This window comes from Pomacea canaliculata, linkage group LG14 (assembly GCF_003073045.1).
Source record: "Pomacea canaliculata isolate SZHN2017 linkage group LG14, ASM307304v1, whole genome shotgun sequence".
In the NCBI taxonomy this organism is placed as follows: Eukaryota; Metazoa; Mollusca; class Gastropoda; order Architaenioglossa; family Ampullariidae; genus Pomacea; species Pomacea canaliculata.
Window position 1 is genome coordinate 5,002,796 of NC_037603.1, and position 17,179 is coordinate 5,019,974.

At 38.2% G+C, this 17,179-nt stretch overlaps 2 long non-coding RNA genes across 2 annotated transcripts; both read left to right on the top strand.

Moving 5' to 3' along the window:
• Window positions 1–2,416: 2,416 nt before the first annotated feature.
• LOC112555890 lies at window positions 2,417–3,384 on the top strand. The gene is made up of 2 exons (XR_003097557.1): window positions 2,417–2,572; window positions 3,056–3,384. It is a non-coding gene; the product is annotated as an uncharacterized LOC112555890 (long non-coding RNA).
• Window positions 3,385–5,210: 1,826 nt separating this feature from the next.
• LOC112555889 lies at window positions 5,211–6,215 on the top strand. The gene is made up of 2 exons (XR_003097556.1): window positions 5,211–5,367; window positions 5,888–6,215. It is a non-coding gene; the product is annotated as an uncharacterized LOC112555889 (long non-coding RNA).
• Window positions 6,216–17,179: the final 10,964 nt, after the last annotated feature.

The following is a 17,179-nucleotide window of genomic DNA, read 5'->3' on the forward strand; positions in this document are numbered from 1 at the left end:
TATCATTACTCCTAGCGTGCTCAAAGGTATTTAATTATACGTAAATGTGTACGTGTGTGTGTGTGTGTGTGTTCTGTCAATCTTTGATTTCTCTGATTTCTAACCTTCATCGAAATCCCGCGATAATATATCGCACCACCGAGGTAACTTTAACTTGGGTACGTGCTTACGGCCCCATAGTTATACAGTCTCCCCTCATTATTTGTGTCCTGCAAGGACTCAGGCTTGTTGTTGCTGCTGTTGTTGTTGTTGTTGTTGCTGACGAGTTCTGTTGCTGCTGATTTCAGCTGCTCATTGTCCTGACGGCTACTCACAAACTGTCCCCGCCCACTTGCCACGTGAACCAGATTGACAGACGGATATGCGCCACCGACAACGACTGTGGTGGTAGTGGTGGCAAATGCTGTTTCCCCAACGACGGCTGCGACACACGGTGCGTCGATAACTAACCTGGTACACTAACCTCTGACCATGCAAGAAACGGTTGGTCAGTGAAGGCTGACAAGAGACAACACACTATGACATGTGAAAAAACAATGAACCTTTCAAGGCAGAATCGTACACATGACTTGCAGAAGACCACCTTGCAATAAATATTTTTCAAGAAAAAAAAATGTGTGGATTTAAGTCTAAAAGTGTGAATGGATTATTGCAGCCTTGTTTTTCCTATTTAGGAAGGGGTTAGGTGAGTAGTTAGTGCAGTGCCGTCCGAACCCAGAGGCTGCAAGGTTCAATACCGGTGTGGCGCAGACAGCTGCTTCCAGTCACCCGAAAAGCGAGACGATCTTTGCATAATGTTTTCTAAAGAGGCAATAGACAGAGAGATCTGCGAACAGATTGTGTGTGTGTGTGTGTGTTGTGTGTGTGTGTGTGTGTGTGTGTGTGTGTGTGTGTGTGTGTGTGTGTGTGTGTGTGTGTGTGTGTGTGTGTGTGTGTGTGTGTGTGTGTGTGATGCTTAATATCTGGTGTTTGAAGGAGTGGCTTTTACGGTTAATTGCTTTATCTTCATTAAGTGAGGTTCATCGCATCATCAACAATCCGGCAGAATTTCCCAAGCTCAGAGTTGACCACGAACATCGAAAACAGCATCTGATATACATTATTACCTTACTCCCTGCTCACAGCCTGAAAACGAAATATATAGATATATACATATTAATCTCGCTATACAACAAGACTTTTACAACTAGTTGATAATGCATTGCATTGTATAATACAACTTGTTAAACAACCTGTAACACTAGGCTGGTCATCTGACATGAGTTTTGAAAAATAGGAAAGGATGGGCATTGCCAACATTTCGTGGGGTTTGATTATTCAGTAATCCAGAATATTGTAGAAAACACAATAGAAAGGTAATTACTTGTTTCAATATTTTTTATAGAAGAAAAAATTTTGACTAGTTCGTTATATACCTGAAATTATGGTGCTTCAGGTTAGTAGCACTTGAAGCTGCGAAGGCATTTCTCGTCCTTGTATAATTTATATTCTGCAAATAGAAAGACTGGGAGAGACTGCTTTTTAAAAACAGATAAGGACAAAAGCGGTCATTAGCCTCTCACTCCATTCTTACCTGTAACAATCTATTAATATTTCTTGAAATTCTTTTTTAAAAAATAACATTTCTTATACTTTGTTGCTCCCACACAAATCCAAAGCCATATTCGTATAAAACCATCATGACTGTTAGCCTATGGGATCTTGTTGTCTACAAAACTATTACATAACAATTAATCAACCTTATTAGGAAGCCTGCTCTCAAGTTTGTCAAGAATTCTTAACCAGAACTTTTTATATAGTACATAACTATTAATATATTAAACATACCTTCCACATTCACTATAAACCAATATATTTGATGTTTTCAAAGACACCCATAGAAAATTTTTCAAAGCAAAAGTCATGAACCCTATCAATTATAATTACTTTTGTAATTATAATTATAATTTGTACTTTTCGCCCAAAGCCCCAAGATTTCAGAACCATATAAAAAAATGTTGAATAAGGAGGGTACCACAAACCTTAAAGAAAAAAGAAAAACTGCTACTTAAGCACGACAAGTATACAGACTTAAGAATCGTTGAATACTTTTTAATTGAATTTGTCTGTGTGTGTGTGAGAGAGAGAGAGAAAAGAGAGAGAAGACAAAGAGAGATAGAAAGAGAGAGACAGAGACCTCTACAGATGCGCGGTTTCATCTCTAGTTCTGCTTGAGGTCACAAGGTTGGGTAGACTTTTTCTTTTGTGACGTCAGATACTTATCTTGCACTAGTGCCACTGACTGCCACGAGACTAGTATTGTGCTATTATGTTTAAGGTTCAAACAGTAAAAGAGTGCCAAGGAACAGACACGACACAATGGAGGTTTTGACTCGGTTTTCGCTGCCAGACAAAGAAGTAGTCCCTCCCTCTGTATCGCTGAGGTCATGGGCAATGGAGGATATAAAATGCAGCGACTGAAGGAACAGAATCATTGAAGACATCAACGTCGTCAACAAACACAAAAGCTCAACCATGAAGTTCGTCTACCTCGGCCTCGCTCTGCTTCTGGTCGCTACCTTGTCTTGTAAAGGTGAGATCTGTCATGTTTTAATTACTATTTAGAGGTTTCAGGAATATTATTCATTGACATCGCTCTATCTCTTTCATTCTGAATTGTTATTACTATTATCATGTTTCCTTCACATTACTGCTTGGTCAACTGTTATCTTTCGTCTGGAAGTTTGTCACCGACAAAATTGTGTAGTTCTTTCTCTCTCATAACATGGAATAGCTCTTGTTTCATTGTATTCAGACGGTATGATTAATCCTAGAGTGCTCAAAGGTATTTAATTATACGTAAGTGTGTACGTGTGTTTGTTCTGTCAACTTTTGAGTTTTTTGTCTACCAACCTTCAGGTACATCCCGCAATAGTACATAACACAACGAGGTAACTTTAACTTGGGTTCGTGCTTACGGCCCCATACAGGTGTACAGTCCCCTCTCCCTATTAATTGTGTCATGCAATGACTCTGGCTTGTTGTTGTTGACGAGTTCTGTTTCTGCTGATTTCAGCCGACCATTGTCCTGACGGCTACTCACAAACTGTCCCCGCCCACTGTCACGTGGACGAGATTGACAGGCGGGAGTGCGCCGCTGACAACGACTGTGATGGTAGTGGTGGCAAATGCTGTTACCCTAACACGGGCTGCGACGCACGGTGCGTTGCTAACTAACCTGGCGCCACTAACCTCTGACCCTGCAAGAAACGGTTGGTCAGTGAAGGCTGACAGAACACAGCAAACTATGACATGTGGACAAAACAACACAATGTGCCTGTCACAGAATAGTACACAGGACTTGCAGAAGGCCACCTTTCAATAAATATTTTTTCAAGAAAAAAATGAGTGAATTTAAGTCTATCAGTGTGAATGGATTATTGCAGCCTTGTTTTTTTCTATTTAGGAAGGGGATAGGTGAGTAGTTGGTGCAGTGCCGTCAGAACCCAGAGACTACAAGGCTCAATACCGGTGTGGCGACGCCAGCTTTTTCCAGTCACCCGAAAAGCAAACTGATCTTTGCTTAATGTTTTCTAAAGAGGCAATAGACCGAGAGATCGGCGAACAGATTCTGTGTGTGTGTGTGTGTGATGCTTAATATCTGGTGTTTAAGGGAGTGGCTTGTACGGTTAATTGCTTTATCTTCATTAAGTGAGGTTCACCGCATCATCAACAGTCCGGCAGATATCCCAAGCTCAGAGTTGACCACGAACATCGAAACACAGCATCTGATATACATTATTACCTTACTCCCTGCTCACAGCCTGAAAACGAAATATATAAATATATACATATTAATCTCGCTAAACAACAAACTTTTACAACTAGTTGATAATGCATTGCATTGTATAATACAACTTGCTAAACAACCTGTAACACTAGGCTGGTTCTCTGACATGAGTTTTGAAAAATAGGAAGGGATGGGCATTGCCAACATTTCGTGGGGTTTGATTATTCCAGTAATCCAGAATATTGTAGAAAACACAATAGAAAGGTAATTACCTTGTTTCAATATTTTTTACAGAAGAAACAATTTTGACTAGTTCGTCATATACCTGAAATTATGGTGCTTCAGGATACTATCACTTTGTCTGAAGCTGCTAGGGTATTTTTCGTCCTTGTATAATTTATATTCTGCAAATATAAAGACTGGGAGAGACTGCTTTTCAAACATTGATAAGGACAAAAGCGGTCATTAGCCTCTCACTCTATTCTTACTTGTAACAATCTATTAATCTTTGTTAAAATTCTTTTTTAAAAATAAAAAATAACATTCTTATACTTTTTGCTCCCACACAAATCCAAAGCCATATTCGTACAAAACCATCATGATTGTTAGCCTATGGAATCTTGTTGTCTACAAAACTATTACATAAAAAATTAATGAATCTTACTAGGAAGCCTGCTCTCAGGTTTGTCAACTATTCTTAACCAAAACATTCTATATCGTACATAACAATTAATACATAAATGTTACCTCCCACATTCCCCATAAACCCTTATATTTGATGTCTACAAAGACACTCATAGAAACTTTTTCAAAGCAAACGTATGGACCCTCTCAATTATAACTATTTTTGTAGCAACCCAAAGCCCCAAGATTTCAGAACCATAGAAAAGAAAATATTCGATTAGGGCATCACAAAGCAGAAAAAGGAAGGAGAACGATTGTTAAGCCAATACAAAACTTTCAATATCCCCATCACTGCCATGCGGGCCTTTATTGTTAAATCCTCTAGTGCCTATGTGAACACACATCAGGTTGGTAATATAATTCCCAGATATTTGGATATAAGTGAACTTGTGCGTGTGTGTGTGTCTGTGTGCGTGTGAGTGAGAGAGAGAGAGAGTGACGAAAGAGAAAAGAAAGAGAAAAGAAAGAGAAAAGAAAGAGAGAGAAAGAGACAGAAAGAGAGAGAGACCTCTACAGATGCGCGGTTTCATCTCTAGTTCTGCTTGAGGTCACAAGGTTGGGGAGGTCACAAGGTTGGGTAGACTTTTTATTTGTGACGTCAAGATAACTTATCTTGCACTAGTGCGACTGACTGCCACCAAACCAGTATTGTGTTATTATGTTAATCAGTAAAAGAGTGCCAAGGAACAGACACGACACAATGGAGGCTTTGGCTCGGTTATCGCTGCCAGACAAAGAAGTAGTCCCTCCCTCCGTATCGCTGAGGTCACAGACAATGGAAGGTATAAAAAGAAGCGACTGAAGGAACAGAATCATTGAAGACATCATCGTCGTCAACAAACACAACAGCTCAACCATGAAGTTCGTCTACCTCGGCCTCGCTCTGCTTCTGGTCGCTACCTTGTCTTGTAAAGGTGAGATCTGTCATGTTTTAATTATTATTTAAAGGTTTGACATTGATTAAGGAATATCATTAATTGACATCGCTCTATCTCTTTTATTCTTAATTGTTATTACTATTATCATGTTTCCTCCACATTACTGCTTGGTCAACTGTTATCTTTCGTCTGGAAGTTTGTCACCACAAAATTGTGTAGTTCTTTCTCTCTCATACATTTAAAACATGGAATAGCTCTTTTTCATTGTATTCAGAGGGTATGATTAATCATAGGGTGCTCAAAGGTATTTAATTATACGTAAGTGTGTACGTGTGTGTGTTCTGTCAACTTTTGAGTTCTTTGTCTACTAACCTTCAGGTACATCCCGCGATAGTACATAACACAACGAGGTAACTTTAACTTGGGTTCGTGCTTACGGCCCCATACAGGTGTACAGTCCCCTCTCCATATTATTAGGGTCATGCAATGACTCTGGCTTGTTGTTGTTGTTGTTGTTGTTGTTGTTGTTGACGAGTTCTGTTTCTGCTGATTTCAGCCGAGCATTGTCCTGACGGCTACTCGCAAACTATCCCCGCCCACTGTCACGTGGACGAGATTGACAGGCGGGAGTGCGCCGCTGACAACGACTGTGGTGGTCATGGTGAGAAATGCTGTTACCCTAACACGGGCTGCGACGCACGGTGCGTTGCTAACTAACCTGGCGCCACTAACCTCTGACCCTGCAAGAAACGGTTGGTCAGTGAAGGCTGACAGTACACAGCAAACTATGACATGTGGACAAAACAACACAATGTGCCTGTCACAGAATAGTACACAGGACTTGCAGAAGGCCACCTTTCAATAAATATTTTTCAAGAAAAAAATGAGTGAATTTAAGTCTAAAAGTGTGAATGGATTATTGCAGCCTTGTTTATCCTATTTAGGAAGGGGATAGGTGAGTAGTAGTGCATTGGCATCCGAACCCAGAGGCTGCGAGGTTCAATACCGGTGCGGCGCAGCCAGCTTCTTCCAGTCACTCGTAAAGCGAGATGATCTTTACATAATGCTTCTAAAGAGGCAATAGACCGAGAGATCGGCGAACAGACTGTGTGTGTGAGAGAGATGCTTAATATCTGGTGTTTAAGGGAGTGGATTTTATGGTTAATCGCACCTTCATTAAGTGAGCTTTACCGCATCATCAACAGACCGGCAGATTTCCCAAACTCAGAGTTGACCACGAACATCGAAACACAACATCTGTTTAACTTGTCTATCACTTTGTCAACAAATCGCTCGAAATTCTTCTGATTGGTTACATTATTTTTTAAGAGGACCTACGCCTACCCATCATCAGAAATCCTCTATTATTTTAAATAAACCTGCTGTACACTAACCCCGAGTATATACACGGCTCATCTACCCTACAGACGCTTAGTCTTTGGACATCTGTCAACTTAGGTCCATACAACCTCAAGATAAACCTTCATTGTCTATTGTTTATTATTACACAGTCGTTCTACTGTCTCCTCCTCTTGCACAGCCAAACTCTTGTAATGGCCACCACACCTGTCAGTCTATCTCAGATGGCTTTAAGGGAAATTTGGACCGAAAAGTGCATACTGTCAAAAATAAGATAAATAATAAAGTAGGGTCAAGCTGATGCTTATGATACACAGTTGCTAAAGTCTGGTCTCGTTTCCCAGTGCCAGCAGGTCTGTACCACCACATAACAGACAGTAGACTGTGTGATAGTCTGCTGAAAGTCTCTACTAGTCCATCTACTTAACCATCTACTTGACACACTTTCAAAAGGTTGTTTGTATTGTCTTTCGAAAGTCAAGGACCAGACCATGATATACCTCACCTTCACCACCTTCACTGGCTTCCAACTTGATCCTATATTGATGACAAGATGGTCACAGTGTGTTTTAGTTTTCTTTACTGCCTTGACCCCAGTGTATCTGTCAGAGCTGGTGACCCTTTACCACCCGAGTCGGTTATCCCCGGTCTGCTTGACCTGCTCCTTTTTCCCCCGGGGCATCAGACTGGAGAAACTCAACGAAAGCTCGTTTTTCTTGTCAGGCCCGACTGTTTGAGCTCCATGTCCTCTTTGTACACACTTGAAGCCCTGAAGTTCTTATTAATTATAAATATCTTGCCTCATCAGGAGTACAGTTCCACGCACTCACCCATTATTCATTCACGCACCTTCTTTTTTCGTTTTTGTTGTTGTTTGCTTGCCCTCTTATGTCATTGTATAATTGGCTGTCGATTAGTTTGTAGTCATTTGTGTGCAGCCCATTGAGTTCGTATCCACAGGGAGAATGAGCTTTACAAATCCTCTGCTGTGTATGAGAAGGCTTCTCGCAACGATGATTTCAGAAAAATGCAACATTCATGTTAAACGGATCATTTGCTCTTCAGTTTGTTTCTCTCTAACTCTCTCTTTCTTTCTCTCTTTCTAACTCAGATGATGTTTAATATATGTTGATAAAATCTTTCACGTGGAATTTTTTTTTTCTTTCGTAGTTATCCAGCCGTCACTTTGGTAATAATTATGTTCAAACTTCATTTTCTGTTTATTCTTTATAGTTTTCTGCTTCTGCTGCATTGAAAGACACAATAGAAATCGCGGTATCCACACTACATATCTTTAAATACTTGGGTGAATCAATAGAAACAATAGGAACCCTAATATTTTGCATCCACATTAAAGTGCGGGATAGTATTTTTAAAAGTATAAAATTAATATATTACACCTGTCGTCTTGCTATCACAGGTATGGGGAACCAGGGACATGAATTGTTATTGGTAACTAACCCTGAAATATCTATGGACTTGATTACAGGTGTTTGTCATACACCTTGGACTACGTGTTATACATCAGTAACTAGCAAAGCGATGACTGGCTTCCAACAAAATGAATTTATTTCACAACTGTAACTTCAAAAAAAGGAATACAGAGACATAAAAATTCATTTTTTCTAAAGATGACTAATATTTCATTATACACTTATCAGAAATGTTTCTCTATTGTCAGATATTTATAAGCATTAGGGACTTAAACAAGCTTGTAGAAAATATTTATACACTTTAAATATCACTGATTTGAAAATATGATGAGAAATATGTATTGATAACCAAAGAAAGAATAAAAGCTGAAATTTATGAAAAGATTTAAATTTATTAGCGGACATCAAAATACGTACATCAATAGGACACTACATAGAACTTACTACTAGTTTTTAATTTTGTAGACTACTGTTCAGAGGTCAAATAATTGCTAAACTCTGTTCAGGTTCAATTGACTCATGCTAGATAGAACTAATCGCTGCTTACAGGCTAAACAAAGTGCTCAAAACATTTCAAAAGTGATTTTTATCCAGTCAGAAAGTATAGACAAGTCTTAGAATTTCCGGTAAGACAAAGACATCTACATAAGTGTCAAGTATACAAAAGCAAGAGCTGTTAAGCCAACTACGATTGCCGGTAAAAAGAGCAAAAATCAAGCATCAGACATGCAAAATCGACATTTTCTACACGGTTCTATTTTAAAGGCAATCAACATCATTACCTGTGTAGCGGGTATTCTTCTGCTTTCCTAGTGGCAGGTGAGAGTACAGATGTTTGAAAGCTTATATTTTTAAAACCAAGCATTATTATCAATTCATATTTTAAGAATTATTATTTTTACAATGAACTTCACGAACATTAGAAACAAATAAGCAAACAAATGTTGCCCTCTGGTGACCCTTTAAGGTTAGAACAAATCACTCAATTGCTAAGAAAAAGACAGTGGAGTTATCGTTCTGTTCGAAGCTGGGAATCAGATCCTCAAACCCTCCATAGTTGAGCAGCTCACAGGTCACATTGTTGAAAGGTGTGATGCTGGACGTCCCCAAGAAGTTGAAGGCGAAACAGAGGCCGGCGAGGGCGCACTCGGTGGCGCAGGTCAGAAGAGAGGGCACAGACAGGGAGGACATGGAGGGCATGATGGCTCGCATGTGGCGGTGAGTGAGGTCGTAATAACCTGCAGTTGAGATGGTCAGCAAAGTATACAGTGATGGACACAATGAGTATACTGAGCATGAAAGTATCTTGCTGTTCTTTTTTCGATTATGTTTGTTACCCTTTACCAGGATGGGTATTCCGGGCATATTACATTTTTTATAAAGTTTCTCAATTTCTTGCATTTCGTGTAACAGTCTCTCTTCACTCACACACTCATCAGCTTTCGTAAAATAAATTGTGTTTTCTATCCAGCTTCTAATGGTGCTATTGGTGTCGTCCTTCTACTAGTAATATAGTAATAATTAAGTAGAAGGCTAAAAATTCTGAAACGTATTATGATGGCGCTGTTTATCTCTCTCACACACACACACACAAATTCATATTGTACACGCAGATACACATTCATGCAAACACAAGCGTACACTCAAGAGTTTAAGCGCATGTTAAGGATATAAAATAACAAATAAACAAGAAGACATGAAAACAATAGAATTTGTCTAGCAATGACATACACAGAAATGATGAAAACAGATACAAACTGACATACCAGTAAACTGTAGTTCTCTCCGAAAACTTTAACCTCGCACATAGTAAGAAAATTATTGGCGCGTTTAAAGACGATGACGTAGCGGCCGGTGATTGGTGGAGTGCACGTCAGCAACTCTCCGCCTGGGTCGAGGATCGAGAACTTGTATACGCATCGCTCTCCGGTTGTGGGAAACGTGGTCGAGTTAATGGAGGACACTCTCACCTCGAAGTCCTGCAGGTTGTCCCCTGAAACACGGTATTTGTTAAACTTTTTGAAAAAGCAGAAAAAAAGAAACCTGAAGGGCAAAGGTCAGCGTGAATTATCCAAAGCGAACTTAGTCGAGTGCTTAAAACATTATTTTTCATTCATGAAATGTATAAAAGAAGGGATTGCAGAAAAGTGTTTTTGCACTTGCAGCAACAGTCAATCCTGCGGAAGATCTTAACACTGTAGATGGTGTAAAAGCCCAGGAGGTCCACCTCCCACCACACGTTAGGAACATCGGTGGTGGAGGAACACGAATCGTGAAACCAATTTCCGTCTGTGTCTCCGTCCACCGCGTTGCTGGCCGGAGTATTTGGCGTAAGTGTTGCAATCTGACGAGCCGGCTTGTTGAGGGCAACATTCTGCAGAGCTAAATAACAAGTTACAGTTGTTTATAACCATGGTCAGTAAAGACAAATGTGCTGGTTGCCACCACCACTACTCTTTGTGTAATCTGGCAATGTTCGTTCGTTACAGGTCTATCATTTGTAAATATGGAAATGTTTCATGGTTTAGTAACATAGCCTTAACTAAGCAAATGTTACCCTATGTCTAACAAACTGTCTGAACGAAGGTAAAAAAATTTATTTACAGATATTATCAAAACTCACAAGATATTTACAAAGTTCTCAAGCCTAAAAGCAATTTTAAAACAAAAGCCGTGTATATGGCAGTGTATATTTCACATTCCACAATATGAATTTCTGCTGCAACCCAGCAATAACTATTACTATTTCTTTGACAACATCAGTCGCTTTAGAGAATTTCACTCCCGACATAATCGAATATGTTCACGAAGAAATTAATCAAAATAGAATTTAATTTTATTGTTTTAAAAATTGCCTCTTCTTTGACTCATTTCGAACAGAATTTAGTAATTACAAACTACCTACAGTTTGAAGAAGTGATCAAAGCATGTTAAAATAACAGGTAGTTTAAAATGGCACAAAATACCATAAAAACAAAAAGATTGACAAGCTGCGATTGGTCTAGCTATTTTTTAAGAATGGAACATCAGGCTGACACCAGAGATTAATACATGATGACAAATTGTTTTGAGATGGTTTTGAGCTATTTATTTTGCTAGTGTCAAATATTCTGCAAAGGTTGGAAAGCTGTTATGGCAAAATGAGATATTTAACATTTTAACACATGAAAGGAGTGTAAAAATTTGAAAACGCAAGAACGCCTCATATTTTGGTATAAATAAATATTTTATACTCAAAATTTGCTTTAGACTGAAATAAATCAGACTGCTTGCTAAGTAGGAAATTTATCTGCTAACCGTTTCCACCAAGTTTCTATCGAAATACGTTTCCTCGTCCTTTTAATTCCGCTCTTCTTCATCTTTTTTTTTTTTTTTTTTTTTTTTTTTTTTTTGCGAATTTACATTCTTGTTTTGGGTAATGCAAATGAAATTGAGAAAAAATATGTTGAAGGTAATCAAACTTTCAAGATACCAATAAAGAAAAACAGTAAAGAACCATTCAAAAATCTACAACAAATTACAGAAATAGAAAAATAAAACATTACTACAAAATTAATACTCACCACTGACTAGAGGAAGAGAAGAGACAGCAAAAATAAAAATCTTCATCATGTTTGTTCCTAACTCAAAGCACTTCTTTTTTACGATCTAAAACTCAGTCTAAACCACAAGTGGAGACCAGTAATACTCATGCTACAAAACCTCCAGCCGATGTTCGACTTTAAAGAACAAGCCAAATGTGTTTTTGTGTTGCCAACGGTAACTACCATAAATAAAATCATTGCCACGTATTTGACAACATGTTTGCTCTTAACACTCTAGGAATACCTGCTCTAGCCTCATGCACTGCTTAAAAGCGAATAAATTAGTCTTCGTAAAAATTACCCAGTGCCCACCACTTCAGTAGGAGATAACCCCTGAGACTGATCGGTCATTGTTGTGTTAAAACAAACCTCGGAGGTTCCAGGCTCGGCAGCATCAGTCTACCAGAACCTTGTCAATAAACTGCAGTTGTTTGTCAGTTCACGAAGGTTAGACAAAAAACAATGATGTGAATTATTGAAATCACTAAACAAGTGGTCATCGAGTTGTGCGCCTTGTCCTGTACCCACGAGCTAGGACAGAGACACGAAAACATCAGTTCGTCACAAAACTAATTTTTAAGTGTTTTGTCAAAGAAATGAAAACAATAGATAGGGACAGAGACAGTGTACGGATCCTTGGACAAACCAGAGCTGACTGCCGGTGGCAGGACCTGAGGCAGGAGACAAAAAAGAAACAAACTTATTGGACTGCAACTGTCGTTATGACAAACATGGCGAATTTTGTATTCGTAAAATTCCTCCAATAGCCATAGACTTAAAAACTCATCCTCTTGGGTACACTTCAAGTTTCGGACTTTGTGTCACCCTCAACTAATAAAGAAACGACTACCTTTAAACAAGCATGAATTTATTTCAAAATTAATGTTCAAAGAAGTAATATCTAGACATATTAAAGTTTATTTCTTTAAAGATAACTAGTAAGTAGAGGATTTAGTAGAAAATGTCTATATTTATTTCAGATATTAATAGATAAAATATGTTTGTAGAAAACAGTTATACACTTTTGTGTTAATACTCGATTTGAAAAACGTAATAAATAAGATACGTGTGTAAGCAAAAGATTTTTAAAAGCTCAAATGCCTGAAAAGTTCAAAAGAAATTACAACCAACATTATTGTATATACATAAGTGTATAAGCAGCGTAGACTCCAGTTTGCAGTATATTTTCACATATCTATTATTTCTAAAATATGTACATCAGCATAACTGATATCATGCTAGAAAAAGTTATGCAGCTGCATATGTGAAATACTAATATGCTTAAAAAAAACTCTCATTTTCCAAAACCAAAACAAAATTTAATATTATTACACAATGTTATATCAATACAAATAGTAAGTAATTTAGCCATGCTAAGAGATCATGACTGGAAAACACAGAGGCTTTGATTTTTTACTCACTGGTAATCTTAAATCATTAAAGTGATTATCTATACAAAGTGTCCATAAAGGATCACAGTCTGGTCGCCTCATCATGTAGTCAGTGTCAAACGAAATATAAGAACAGATTACTCGATTAAAACTCTCTGAACATGACATAAAAATACAAATATTACAAAGACTGGTTAAGAACTGACGATTGTGAAGACGACATTGGGTGAAGTTTGTATTTTTTTTACATTTTTGCTGCTCTCATGTAAACATTAAACAAAGAAACCTGTACGATTGTGGAAAGAGAAAACATGAACCTTGCAATAAAATTAATAAAATTGATCTTCCCCGGCAAAGCCATCATCATGCTCAAAGGGTTAAGAAATAAACAGTCCAGTTAACTTTCTTCTGGAGGATGGGAATCAAATCTTGAAACTATTAAATGTGTCATATTTTAGCAGCTCGCATGTCACACTTGTGCTCAAAGTTCCACTGGGAATCTTCATGAAGTTGAAGGCGAAACACAGGCTGTCTTGGCTACACTGCATGGCGCAGGCCACGAGAGATGGAGCAGAGAATGAAGACATGGACGGTACAATGGCTCGGGTGTTGTGACTAGATAGTCTGTAGGAAACCTGCGGTCGAAGAGGAGAAAAGCAAAACATACAGGCATTGACTCATTTTGTTTGTTTGTTTGTTTGTTTGTTTGTTTGTTTGTTTGTTTGTTTGTTTGTTTGTTTGTTTGTTTGTTTGTTTGTTTGTTTGTTTGTTTTTTGTTTGTTTGTAAGTCTAGTGGGAATTTTGTAATCGATTTCTCACTACTTCCCATTGTGTGAAATGTTCACCAGTTGATCATTTCCGGCAATATTAAATTATTTCCAGCAGTGCACAACTAGCAAAATATTTTTGAAAGATTAAGTAAAATTTCCAAGAAATGTAATTCTACGGATTTGATTCCTTTTTGTATGCAATAATCCTTTCCATGGTACAGCCCGACTGACTTTACTCTTTTCTGAAAATGGCGTTATTGCTAAGCAGGCTATTTATACACTTTTATTTGAAATGCAGTAAAAAAGGTCAAACTTTTTTTTCTGTATCGGGATTTTCTTTAAGACATAATTTAAAATATAAAAGTGTGAGGGGCATTCATGGAATTTGGAATACCTCAGGCCACCTCAAACAAATAACAAACAAGCAAATAAGACATAAAACATTTGTATACAAAGGAGATCGATAGATATCAATGAAAAGAACAGATACCTTCTGAGGAAACAGTAAAGCGGAGTCTCTCTCCGAAAACTCTAACTTCACACAGAGTAAGATGGTGATTGGCTGGTTTAAATACGATGACATAGCGACATGTGACTGGTCGAGTGCATGTCAACATGGCTCCGAATGCGGGGATCGTGAGTTCTGATAAACATAGCTGACCTTCGTCTCTAGGAAACTCTGTGGAGTTGATAGAGGACAGCCTCACCTCAAAGTCCTGCAGGTAAGTCCCTGGGAGAAAATTTCAAAAAAAATTATCCGAAGCAGACTCAGTCCGATGTTTAATTAAATACCTGGCAGTTTAAGAGAACAAATATTTTGGATACAAAATGTCCTATATTTTTATTTCTGACGCCCCTGGAGCAATCACAAAGGTATTACAAAGAGTTAAAACTATTTGTGAACATTTCTTGACGAGTGTGGTCAATATAAGTTGATGTGGTGCTCTTGCAGAAAGGCAGTAAAAAATATATCCTTTATGATGTTATTTTCTACAAAGGGTTTCTAGCAGGAGTAGTGTTCAAACAATTCATACAGCCCCAGACTAGAATGGTCTAAAAATTGTTATTGGCGATTAATGAAGGGTGACGAACAAGGAGTTTTTATACACAAATGATCACTTTTTCATTCATGTTTGCCTGCCTAAGGTGTAGTTGACTGGTTTTTTTTGAGTATTTGGCAGTCAGAGACGTAGAGACCAATTTTTATTTTTTCATTATGTTGGAGGTGTAGTCTAAGTCATCCTATGTATAAGTGTGACAAGGACTTCCGAAATGTGGTTTCTACTCTTACCACAAACAGTCAGTCCTGCGGAAGATCTCCACACTGTAGATGGTGTAAAAGCCCAGGAGGTCCACCTCCCACCACATGTTAGGCTCGTCCCCGGTTGAGGAACACGAACCGTGGGATAAAACTCCATCTGTGTCTCCATCCACAGCGTAGCTGGCCGCCGTCCCCGTATTCATCTTGGATATCTGGACGAGTGGGCTTCCGGAGGGCAACATTCTGCAGTGCTAAATAAACAAGTTTCAGTTGCTTACACGATGTCCCTCCCTTTCTTTATATAATAGTGTTCGTTCGTAGCTTAAACTGTAAGCTGCTCGATGACCACTGCTTACATAGTGTTAGTAACTTAGATGTTTTAGAGCATTATCTATATCTAACAAGTTCTTTGAAAGATTTAAAAATAATTTCATTACAGTTATTGTCAAAACTATCAAGACATTTGCAAAAGTGTAAAGTCTAAAAACATTAAAATAATATTGAAAATTATTATCGAGTAAGCGCATGCTTATTCCTTTTTAACCAAATTACAATTTTAAAATTTTAGTCAGAAAAAAGTAAAATATTTATGAAATTGTGAAAACATATTTATCAAATTTCAAAGGAAATAAGTAAAATATTATTTGCGTAATCAATATCTTCTTATACAGTCTGAGGAAAACAGCAAATAAGCATTACAAAAACTACAACAAATGATTAAAATAAAAACACTGTTACAATAATTCATACTCACCAAGTAGAAGAGGAAGAGAAGACAAAGCAAAAATGACAATGTTGATCATATTTGTTGCTAACTCAAGGCGCTTGTTTTTCACATGAGAAAACTCAGTAACACAAGATTGAAGGTGGAACCATCGAGATTTCTGCTACACAGCTTCCAGCAAATATAGGACTTTGAACAACAAGCTAAAGTGATGTTGTCTTGCCAAAGGTAACTTCTATAAATCCTCAATAACACATTCGCTTAGAAAATTGAAAGAAATATTTGAATAGAATCCACCTAAAAAATTAAAATCAACGTTGACTGAGCCATTCGTTGATATGTATTCATGGGCCTTGTGTGTCTAAGGAACCTTCTAAACCTCACTATATACTGTCCTCTGTTTAGTTGGTTTGGAACACTTGTAAAGAGCAGTCCCATAACTAAAACATTGTCACGTGTTTGACAAGCTTGTACCGACAAGCCGCTCACACCCGAAGTCCTCTCTGAAAGCGCAGGAATCAATCTGCTTAAAAACTGCACAGTGCCCACCATTTCAGCAGGCAAGAACCCCTGACCCTAACCCCCTGACCCTAACCCTGAACTCTGTTGTGCCATTAGTATTATTATTATTATTCCAGAGTAAAGTACCTCTGAGATGTCAGGCTTGGCAGCATCACTACACCAAGACCTTGTCGATGAACTACAGTTCTTTTTAAGTTCACGAGGGGTTAGACAAGAAGCAGTGATGTGAATTATTAACATCACGAAACAAGTGGTCATCGAGTTGTGCGCCTTGTCCTGTACCACGAGGTAGGACAAAGACAAAGCATCAGTTTGTCACAAAGCTAAGAGTCTTAAAGCACTTTTGTTAAAGGAATGAAGACACTTGAATGGACAGAGACAGTGTACGGATCGCTGGACAAAGCAGAGATGGCCGTCGGGTGGAAACAAAAGTACACGAAATATAATGTGGAGAAGGCATTGTGAGTGCTCATGCTAGAGAAATAAAAGCACGTGCTGATGATGTTATTGTTAATGGCGATGCCATAGAGGTACATGTGGACGATGTTGTACGACGGAAAAAGTGATGATTGATGATTGATGATTGACGATTGATCGATGATTGATTGATTGAGAAGGAGGAGGAGGAGGATGATAAGGACGATGATGATGAGGAGGAGGAGGAGGAACAACACACCATTTTTTTGCAAATGAAAAGAAATTGTATGTATCCAACGGGAAAGTATTTCTCTACCTCGCGTTCTTTTTAACTGATAACTCGGTGTTTACTCACAATTTGCTTTGGTTAAGGGAGACAAGTTTGAA